Raw genomic sequence first — 12,012 nt, 5'->3', positions numbered from 1 at the left:
AGTAGAGTATTAATAAAATTAAGCTAATGCTAAAGATCAAACGCCCTGTGCAGTCAAGTGATATTCCTGTGTTTTTATATTTCTGTGGTTGGAATAATATTATGAAAATGATAATGCCCTTAAAGTGTATGAGCTGTTTGAAAAGACTGCCTGGGATTTCAGTCTGTTTTGGTGGAATGTGGTTTTGGCCTGCCTGGTGACCTTACCAGGCAGTTAATTAGTTAGTAGACCAATAAGAACGAGAGTTCCAAACCTCTGCCAATAACAGCTAGTTTTCCTCTCCCCTCTCGGACCACTCCCAGAATGTCCTGGCAAAATTCTTGCTTGAGAAATTTCTCTTTGCTAAGAAGCTATTTTTGTTTATTTTTTACCATTTTAATTGAAAACAATTAGGTACTTAGTTTGTTACCCAGAAATTGTTTGATATTGAGATAAACTGCTGCTTTGGGTCTTTTAGATCATAATCCCTTGTGTGAGCCGCTTCTGAAGTTATAACATTTGCAATTGCTGATTTCTCAATTAACTGCTTTGGCCATCATAGCCATATCACCATGAAATGGAATGCAATATTTACCCAGTGTGGCACTCGATAAACTGTAGTCTTATGTTTGCATAGCAACAGATTTAACTACACTGAACAAAAATATTAACGCAACATGTAAAATGTTGCTCCCATGTTTAATGAGTTGAAATAAAAGATCCCAGAAATTGTTTGCACAAAACGCTTATTTCTCTCAAATGTTGTGCACAAATTTGTTTACATCCCTGTTAATGAACATATCTGCTTTGAAAAGATAATCCATCCATCTGACAGGTGTGGCATTTCAAGAAGCTGATTAAACAGCATGATCATTACGCAGATGCACCTTGTGCTGGGAACAATAAAAGGCCACTCTAAAATCTGCAGTTTTGTCACATAACACAATGCCACAGATATCTCAAGTTGAGGGAGCATGCAATTGGCATGCTGACTGCAGCAATATCCGCAGGTGGACGACAATGCAAATAGTCTTTGTAACAATTTGATTAGATGTTCAGTAGTCTTATGGTTTGGGGGTAGAAGCTGTTTAGAAGCTTCTTTGACCTAGACTTGGTGCTCTGGTACCGCTTGCCGTGCGGTAGCAGAGAGAACAGTCTATGACTAGCGTGGCTGGAGTCTTGGACAATATTTTGGGGGCCTTCCGACACTGCCTGGTATAGAGGTCCTGAATGGCAGGAAGCTTGGCCCCAGTGATGTACTGAGCCATACGCACTACCCTCTGAAGTGCCTTGCGGTCGGAGGCCGAGCAGTTGTCATACAGGGCAGTGATGCAACCAGTCAGGATGCTCTCTGGTGTAGAACCTTTTGAGGATCTGAGGTCCCATGCCAAATCTTTTAAGTCTCCTTAGGGGAAATAGGTTTTGTCGTGCCCTCTTAAAACCTGTTAGGGACAGACGTTCCGCTACCGATTTCCAAAAGGCTTTACAGCGAAAGCAAAACATTAGATTATGTCAGGAGAGTACCCTCCCAAAAATAATCACACAGCCATTTTCAAAGCAAGCGTATATGTCACAAAAACCAAAACCACAGCTAAATGCAGCACTAACCTTTGATCTTCATCAGATGACACTCCTAGGACATTATGTTATACAATACATGCATGTTTTGTTCAATCAAGTTCATATTTATATCAAAAACCAGCCTTTTACATTAGCATGTGATGTTCAGAACTAGCATACCCACCGCAAACTTCCGGTGAATTTACTAAATTACTCACGATAAACGTTGACAAAAAACATAATTATTTTAAGAATTATAGATACAGAACTCCTTTATGCAATCGCGGTGTCAGATTTGAAAATAGCTTTTCGGTGAAAGCACATTTTGCAATATTCTGAGTACATAGCCCGGCCATCATGGCTAGCTAATTTGACACCCACCAAGTTTGGCCCTCACCAAACTCAGATTTACTATAAGAAAAATGTAATTACTTTTGCTGTTCTTCGTCAGAATGCACTCCCAGGACTTCTACTTCAACAACAAATGTTGTTTTGGTTCCAAATAATCCATAGTGATATCCAAATAATAACTCCGGTTTGTTCATGTCAGTATCCGAAGGGTGACGCGCGGGTGCATTTCGTGACAAAAAAAATGCTAAATATTCCTTTACCGTACTTTGAAGCATGTCAAACGCTGTTTAAAATACATTTTTATGCTATTTTTTTTATGCTAATATTCCTACCGGCGACGTTGTATTCATTCACACACTGAAAGAAAAACATGGAGTCGTCTCGTGCACTCGCGCCTCAGTGTCATTGTTCTCAGCAGGACCACTCACAAACTCCTGCTGTTTTTCGCCCAGAGACTGGAGAGCTCTCATTCCACTTTCTGGTGCCTTCCTAGAGCCAATGGAAGCCTTAGAAAATGTCACGTTACAGGAGAGATGCTGTATTTTTGATAGAGATGCCCAAGAAGGAGAACAAATTGTCAGACAGGGCACTTCCTGTATAGAATCTTCTCAGGTTTTGGCCTGCCATATGAGTTCTGTTATACTCAGACACCATTCAAACAGTTTTTTAGAAACTTTAGAGTGTTTTCTATCCAAATCACTATGCATATTCTAGTTTCTGGGCAGGAGTAGTAACCAGATTAAATCGGGTACGTTTTTTTTATCCGGCCGTGAAAATACTGCCCCCTATCCCAAACAGGTTAACCTCTTGGGGCTAGGTGGGACGCTAGCGTGCCACCCGTGGTGCACTCCATCAACAGCAGGTGCATTTCAAGAGCGGCAAATTTGAATCCAAATAAATGTCAAAATTCAAATTTTTCAAAAATACAACTATGTTACACCATTTGAAAGATAAACATCTCCTTAATCTAACCACGTTTTACGATTTCAAAAAGGTTTTACGGCGAAAGCATAAATTTAGAGTATGTTAGGACAGTACATTTACAAGAGTTGTGTGTAATGTTTTGTCAAGTCAAAGACAGGGTCACCAAAACCATAAAACCAGCTAAAATGATACACTAACCTTTTACAATCTCCATCAGATGACACTCCTAGGACATTATGTTAGACAATGCATGCATTTTTAGTTCTATCAAGTTGATATTTATATCCAAAAACAGCGTTTTACTATGGCATTGATGTTGAGGAAATCGTTTCCCTCCAATAACCGGCAGTCAAGTCAGCGTCACAAATTAAATAATTAAAATTAGAAAACATTGGTAAAATATTATATTGTCATTTAAAGAATTATAGATTTACATCTTTTGAACGCAATCAACTTGCCAGATTTAAAAATAACCTTACTGGGAAATCACACTTTGCAATAATCTGAGCACTGTGCCCAGAAAAATACGCGTTGCGATACAGACTAGACGTCATGTTGGGGAGATCTAAAATCGAAAATACTATGTAAATAATCCATTACCTTTGATTCTCTTCATCAGATGTCACTTCCAGGTATCACAGGTCCATAACGAATGTAGTTTTGTTCAAAAAAGCTCATCATTTATGTCCAAAAATCTCCGTCTCGTTAGCACATGATGTAAGCCAGCCGGACTTCTCGTCATGAACGAGGGGAAAAAATATATTTCCGTTCGTTCAAACATGTCAAACGTTGTATAGCATAAATCATTAGGGCCTTTTTTAACCAGAACATGAATAATATTCAAGGTGGACGAATGCATACTCTTTTATAACGTATTGGAACGAGGGTACCCAACATGAAGTAGCGCGCCAGGTGTCTAATGGGACATCACCGTTCCATGGCTCTTGTTCGGTCAGATCTCCCTCCAGAAGACTCAAAACACTTTGTAAAGGCTGGTGACATCTAGTGGAAGCAATAGGAAGTGCCAAAATATTCCTAAACCCCTGTGTTTTTCAATGGGATAGGTTTAAAGTCAATACAACACATCAGGTATCCACTTCCTGTCAGAAAATGTCTCAGGGTTTTGCCTGCCAAATGAGTTCTGTTATACTCACAGACACCATTCAAACAGTTTTGGAAACTTTAGAGTGTTTTCTATCCATATATAATAAGTATATGCATATTGTAGTTACTGGGTAGGATTAGTAACCAGATTAAATCGGGTACATTTTTTTTATCCAGACGTGCAAATGCTGCCCCCTAGACCCAACAGGTTAACGACTGTCTTGGTGTGCTTGGACCGTGTTCGTTTGTTGATGTGGTCACCACGGAACTTGAAGCGCTGATCCTGCTCCACTACAGCCCTGTCGATGAGAATGGGGGTGTGCTCGGTCCTCCTTTTCCTGTAATCCACAATCAGCTTCTTAGTCTTGATCACGTTGAGAGAGAGGTTGTTGTCCTGGCATGACACGGCCAGGTCTCTGACCACCTCCTTATATGCTGTCACGTCATTGTTGGTGATCAGGCCTACCACTTGTCATCGGCAAACTTAATGATGGTGATGGAGTCGTGCCTGGCCGTGCAGTCATGAGTGAACCGGGAGTACAGGATGGGACTGAGCACGCACCCCTGAGCGGCTCCCGTGTTAAGCGTCAGCATGGAGGATGTTGTTCCCTACCCTTACCACCTGGGGGCGTCCCGTCAGGAAGTCCAGGACCCAGTTGCAGAGGGAGGTGTTTAGTCCCAGGGTCCTTAGCTTAGCTTTGAGGGCACTATGGTGTTGAACGCTGAGCTACTGTCAATGAATAGCATTCTCACATGGGTGCTCCTTTTGTCCAGGTGTGAAAGGGCAGTGTGGAGTGGATCTGATGGGGCGGTATACAAATTAGTGGGTCTTTGGTTTCTGGAATAATGGTGTTGATGTCAGCCTTTCAAAGCACTTCATGGCTACAGACGTGAGTGCTACGGGTCGGTAATTATTTAGGCAGGTTACCTTAGTGTTCTTGGGCACAGGGACTATATTGGTCTGCTTAAAACATGTTGGTATTACAGACTCGGACAGGGAGAGGTTGAAAATGTCAATGAAGTCACTTGCCAGTTGGTCAGCGCATGCTCGGAGTATACGTCCTGGTAATCTGTCTGGCCCTACGTCCTTGTGAATGTTGACCTGTTTAAAGGTCTTATTCACATCGACTGTGGAGAGCGTGATTACATAGTCATCTGGAACAGCTGGTGCGCTCATGTATGTCTCAGTGTTACTTGCCTCGAAGCGAGCATAGAAGTAATTTAGCTCGTTTGGTTGGTTCATGTCAATGGGCAGCTCTCTGCTGTGCTTACCTTTGTAGTCTGTAATAGTTTGCAAGCCCTGCCACATCTGACGAGCATCAGAGCCAGTGTAGTATGATTCGATCTTAGTCCTGTATTGACGCTTTGCCTGTTTGATGGTTCGTCGGCGGGCATAGCGGGATTTCTTATAAGCTTCCGGGTTAGAGTCCCGCTCCTCGAAAGCCTTTATCTCAGTGCGGATGTTGCCTGTAATCCATGGCTTCTGGTTGGGGTATGTATGTACAGTGTCTGTGGGGACAACATCATCAATGCTCTTATTGATGAAGCCGATGACTGATATGGTGTACTCCTCAATGCCATCGGAGGAATCTCGGAACATATTCCAGTCTGCTAGCAAAACAGTCCTGTAGCTTAGCATCTGCTTCATCTGACCTCTTTTAAAAAAAAAAAAAAAAATAATTGTATTGATCTAGTCACTGGTGCTTCCTGCTTTAGTTTTTGCTTGTAAGCAGGAATCGGGAGGGTAGAATTAAGGTCAAATTTGCCAAATGGAGGGCGAGGAAGAGCTTGGTAAGCGTCTGTGTGTGGAGTAGAGGGGGTCGCTAGAGTTTAAAATGTATTTTTCTCTCTCCTCTGGTTCCACATTTAACATGCTGATGGAAATTGGGTTTAACAGATTTGTTTCCCTGCATTAAAGTCCTCGGCCACTAGGAGAGCCGCCTCTTTGAGCTTTTTCCGGTTTGCTTATGGTGGTATACAGCTCATTGAGTGCCGTCTTAGTGCCAGCATCAGTCTGTGGTGGTATGTAGACGGCTACGAAAAATACAGATGAAAACTCTCCAGGTAGAGTGGTCTACAGCTTATCATGAGATACTCTACCTCAGGTGAACAAAACCTTGAGACTTCCTTAGATATCGTGCACCAGCGGTTGTTTACAAATATGCATAGGCCGCCACCCCTTGTGTTACCAGAGGCTGCTGTTCTATCCTGACGATGCAGTGTGTAACCCACCAGCTGTATGTTAATCATGTCGTTGTTCATTCGTTTTACAGTTTTTAATGTGCTGTTGGTAGGATAAACGTGCATTTAGCTTGTCCAGTTCATTTTCCAGCGATTGTGCATTGGCCAGTAGTACGGATGGCAAGGGCAGATTAGCCACTCGTCGGCAGATCCTCACAAGGCACCCTGATCTCTTTCTGCGATATCTTTTCCATCTCTTTCTCCTGCGAATGACAGAGATGAGGGCCTGTTCGGGTGTCTGGCGTAAATCCCTCTCGTCCGTCTTGTTAAAGAGCGATTCTTCGTCCAGTTCAAGGAGCGTAATCACTGTTCTGATTTCCAGAAGCTCTTTTCGGTCATAAGAGACGGTGGCAGCAACATTATGTACAAAATAAGTTACAAAAATGCGAAAAAACAAACAAAATAGCACGGTTGGTGAAGAGCCCATGAAACGGCAGCCATCCTTCGGCGCCATTACATATATGGTTTTAGATAATTGCTGGTCTCAAGTGCAGCTGACGTTCTATCTGATTTTAGTGATTACAACAACCGGGTGACATTTTTGAAAGACTACATTAGTCACCTCTCAGTGAAGTATGGGCTCGTTTGTCCATTGATCCTGCAATTTGTCCACTGTCTACCATTCAGATATGTGACCTGATTATTTAAATGGAGCACTGTATTGCTGTTAGCATTTATTGAAAGATCCAAAAATCATTTGCATAACCATGGCAGCAATTGAAAGGGAACAGTTTGGAGATAATGGTACAATTATTACATTTACTGTGGTGGTAAATTATTATATTTACTGTACTTTTCATTTTCGTTAGCAAAATCAGAAAATACTCTGGATACATGAGAGGAATATTCCTGGAAAATGTGGGGTAGGTGCAACATACCAACATCCCTGGATCGCTCCTCTTTTCAGTTCGCTGCAGCAAGCAACTGGAACGAGCTGCAACATACACTCAAACTGGACAGTTTTATATCAAAGACTCAATCATGGACACTTTGTGACAGTTGTGGCTGCTTTGTGTGTTGTATTGTCTCTTCCTAATGAACCTTTGTGCTTTTGACTCTGCCCAGTAATGTTTTATACCATGTTTTGTGTTGCTACCATGCTGTCTTAAGTCTCTGTGTTGTTGTCTCTCGTGATGTGTTTTGTCCTATATTTATATTGTATGTTGTTTTTTTTTTATCCCAAGCCCCCGTCCCCGCAGGAGGCCTTTTGGTAGGCCGTCATTGTAAATAAGAATTTGTTCTTAACCTCTTGGGGCTAGGTGGGACGCTAGCGTGCCACCCGTGGTGCACTCCATCAACAGCAGGTGCATTTCAAGAGCGGCAAATTTGAATCCAAATAAATGTCAAAATTCAAATTTTTCAAAAATACAACTATGTTACACCATTTGAAAGATAAACATCTCCTTAATCTAACCACGTTTTACGATTTCAAAAAGGTTTTACGGCGAAAGCATAAATTTAGAGTATGTTAGGACAGTACATTTACAAGAGTTGTGTGTAATGTTTTGTCAAGTCAAAGACAGGGTCACCAAAACCATAAAACCAGCTAAAATGATGCACTAACCTTTTACAATCTCCATCAGATGACACTCCTAGGACATTATGTTAGACAATGCATGCATTTTTAGTTCTATCAAGTTCATATTTATATACAAAAACAGCGTTTTACTATGGCATTGATGTTGAGGAAATCGTTTCCCTCCAATAACCGGCAGTCAAGTCAGCGTCAGAAATTAAATAATTAAAATTAGAAAACATTGGTAAAATATTATATTGTCATTTAAAGAATTATAGATTTACATCTCTTGAACGCAATCAACTTGCCAGATTTAAAAATAACCTTACTGGGAAATCACACTTTGCAATAATCTGAGCACTGCGCCCAGAAAAATACGCGTTGCGATACAGACTAGACGTCATGTTGGGGAGATCTAAAATCGAAAATACTATGTAAATAATCCATTACCTTTGATTCTCTTCATCAGATGTCACTTCCAGGTATCACAGGTCCATAACGAATGTAGTTTTGTTCAAAAAAGCTCATCATTTATGTCCAAAAATCTCCGTCTCGTTAGCACATGATGTAAGCCAGCCGGACTTCTCGTCATGAACGAGGGGAAAAAATATATTTCCGTTCGTTCAAACATGTCAAACGTTGTATAGCATAAATCATTAGGGCCTTTTTTAACCAGAACATGAATAATATTCAAGGTGGACGAATGCATACTCTTTTATAACGTATTGGAACGAGGGTACCCAACATGAAGTAGCGCGCCAGGTGTCTAATGGGACATCACCGTTCCATGGCTCTTGTTCGGTCAGATCTCCCTCCAGAAGACTCAAAACACTTTGTAAAGGCTGGTGACATCTAGTGGAAGCAATAGGAAGTGCCAAAATATTCCTAAACCCCTGTGTTTTTCAATGGGATAGGTTTAAAGTCAATACAACACATCAGGTATCCACTTCCTGTCAGAAAATGTCTCAGGGTTTTGCCTGCCAAATGAGTTCTGTTATACTCACAGACACCATTCAAACAGTTTTGGAAACTTTAGAGTGTTTTCTATCCATATATAATAAGTATATGCATATTCTAGTTACTGGGTAGGATTAGTAACCAGATTAAATCGGGTACATTTTTTTTTATCCAGACGTGCAAATGCTGCCCCCTAGACCCAACAGGTTAACTGACTTGTCTAGTTAAATAAACAAACTACAAGGGTTTGAGTGAGAGGACTGGTGTCTCCAAGTGGCCATGCACCTCTCCAAAGTGTGCACAGTTCCTAAGCAATTTCAATGCACTTTTGACTCAAATAAGTCTTCAACTATAAGGTACTTTTTTAGGTCTCCCAGCAGTGCCATTGAGGAACTAGAACAAGCACACTTGTAGTTTTGTTTGGAACACAACCCTGCACCCCCCCATCACACAAATCCTGTTTATTTTACACAATCTAAAAAAACGGCCATTATAAAATCGCAATCTGGGTCACTTGGGCATGATTTAAGCTAAGTTATGAAATACGATCGTAGGCAATTCAGAGAAACCGATTCTGTAATTTTTGTGTGAGAAGAATGGAGTCAAGTGCATGCAAGTGTGTGTGCCGCAGTAAATTTTCTTCACAATAAACAGGCTAATTATGTTCAGAACAACCCAGGGTATGGCATGATATCTTGTAACTGTATGTTGAATGTTGACACTATATACAGTTGAAGTCAGAACTTTACATACACTTAGGTTGGAGTCATTAACTTGTTTTTCAACCACTGCAAATTTCTTGTTAACAAACTATACTTTTGGCAAGTTGGTTTGGACATCTACTTTGTGCATGACACAAGTAATATTTCACTTATGATTCACTGTATCACAATTCCATTGGGTCAGAAGTTTACATTAAGTTGACTGTACCTTTTCAACAGCTTGGAAAATTCCAGAAAATGTTATGGCTTTAGAAGCTTCTAATAGGCTAATTGACATTATTTGAGTCAATTGGAGGTGTATCTGTGGATGTATTTCAAGGCCTACCTTCAAACTCAGTGCCTCTTTACTTGACATCATGGGAATATCAAAAGAAATCAGCCAAGACCTCAGAAAAACAATTGTAGACCTCCACAAGTCTGGTTCATCCTTGGGAGCAATTTCCAAACGCCTGAAGGTACCAGGTTCATCTGTACAAACAATAGCACGCAAGTATAAACACCATGCAGCCGTCATACCGCTCAGGAAGGAGACATGTTCTGTCTCCTAGAGATGAACGTACTTTGATGCGAAAAGTGAAGATGCTGGGGAAAACGGGTACAAAAGTATCTATATCCACAGTAAAACGAGTCCTAAATCGACATAACCTGAAAGGCTGCTCAGCAAGGAAGAAGCCACTGCTCCAAAACCGCCATTAAAAAAAGCCAGACTACGGTTTGCAATTGCACATGGAGACAAAGATCGTACTTTTTGGAGAAATGTCCTCTGGTCTGATGAAACAAAAATAGAACTGTTTGGCCCCATAATGACCATCGTTATGTTTGGAGGGAAAAGGGGGAGGCTTGCAAGCCGAAGAACACCATCCCAACCGTGAAGCACGGGGGTGGCAGCAGCATGTTGTGGGGATGCTTTGCAGGAGGGACTGGTGCACTTCACAAAATGGATGGCATCACGAGGAGGAAAATTATGTGGATATATTGAAGCAACATCTCAAACATCTCAAGACATCAGTCAGGAAGTTAAAGCTTGGTCGCAAATGGACAATGACCCCAAGCATACTTCCAAAGTTGCGGCAAAATGGCTTAAGGACAACATAGTCAAGGTATTGGAGTGGCCATCACAAAGGCCTGACCTCAATCGTAGAGAATTTGTGGGCAGAACTGAATTAGCGTGTGCGAGCAAGGAGGCCTACAAACCTGACTCAGTTACACCAGCTCTGTCAGGAGGAATGGGCCAAAATTCACCCAACTTATTGTGGGAAGCTTGTGGAAGACTACCCAAAACGTTTGACCCAAGTTAAACAATTTAACCTGTTGGGTCTAGGGGGCAGCATTTGCACGTCTGGATAAAAAAAATGTACCCGATTTAATCTGGTTACTAATCCTACCCAGTAACTAGAATATGCATATACTTATTATATATGGATAGAAAACACTCTAAAGTTTCCAAAACTGTTTGAATGGTGTCTGTGAGTATAACAGAACTCATTTGGCAGGCAAAACCCTGAGACATTTTCTGACAGGAAGTGGATACCTGATGTGTTGTATTGAGTTTAAACCTATCCCATTGAAAAACACAGGGGTTTAGGAATATTTTGGCACTTCCTATTGCTTCCACTAGATGTCACCAGCCTTTACAAAGTGTTTTGAGTCTTCTGGAGGGAGATCTGACCGAACAAGAGCCATGGAACGGTGATGTCCCATTAGACACCTGGCGCGCTACTTCATGTTGGGTACCCTCGTTCCAATACGTTATAAAAGGCTATGCATTCGTCCACCTTGAATATTATTCATGTTCTGGTTAAAAAAGGCCCTAATGATTTATGCTATACAACGTTTGACATGTTTGAACGAACGGAAATATATTTTTTCCCCTCGTTCATGACGAGAAGTCCGGCTGGCTTACATCATGTGCTAACGAGACGGAGATTTTTGGACATAAATGATGAGCTTTTTTGAACAAAACTACATTCGTTATGGACCTGTGATACCTGGAAGTGACATCTGATGAAGAGAATCAAAGGTAATGGATTATTTACATAGTATTTTCGATTTTAGATCTCCCCAACATGACGTCTAGTCTGTATCGCAACGCGTATTTTTCTGGGCACAGTGCTCAGATTATTGCAAAGTGTGATTTCCCAGTAAGGTTATTTTTAAATCTGGCAAGTTGATTGCGTTCAAAAGATGTAAATCTATAATTCTTTAAATGACAATATAATATTTTACCAATGTTTTCTAATTTTAATTATTTAATTTGTGACGCTGACTTGACTGCCGGTTATTGGAGGGAAACGATTTCCTCAACATCAATGCCATAGTAAAACGCTGTTTTTGTATATAAATATGAACTTGATAGAACTAAAAATGCATGCATTGTCTAACATAATGTCCTAGGAGTGTCATCTGATGGAGATTGTAAAAGGTTAGTGTATCATTTTAGCTGGTTTTATGGTTTTGGTGACCCTGTCTTTGACTTGACAAAACATTACACACAACTCTTGTAAATGTACTGTCCTAACATACTCTAAATTTATGCTTTCGCCGTAAAACCTTTTTGAAATCGTAAAACGTGGTTAGATTAAGGAGATGTTTATCTTTCAAATGGTGTAACATAGTTGTATTTTTGAAAAATTTGAATTTTGACATTTATTTGGATTC

At 40.8% G+C, this 12,012-nt stretch overlaps 1 protein-coding gene across 2 annotated transcripts in view; it reads left to right on the top strand.

Annotated features, from left to right (window-relative positions):
- The window catches only part of LOC106612554 (1-acyl-sn-glycerol-3-phosphate acyltransferase epsilon), a 51,514-nt gene that overhangs the window by 23,487 nt on the left and 16,015 nt on the right, over positions 1 to 12,012 (top strand). The gene's annotated exons all lie outside the window — the stretch shown is intronic.

Source organism: Salmo salar, chromosome 01, assembly GCF_965601325.2.
Source record: "Salmo salar chromosome 01, fSalSal1, whole genome shotgun sequence".
Taxonomy (NCBI): Eukaryota; Metazoa; Chordata; class Actinopteri; order Salmoniformes; family Salmonidae; genus Salmo; species Salmo salar.
This window is presented reverse-complemented; position numbering and strand designations above follow the sequence as displayed.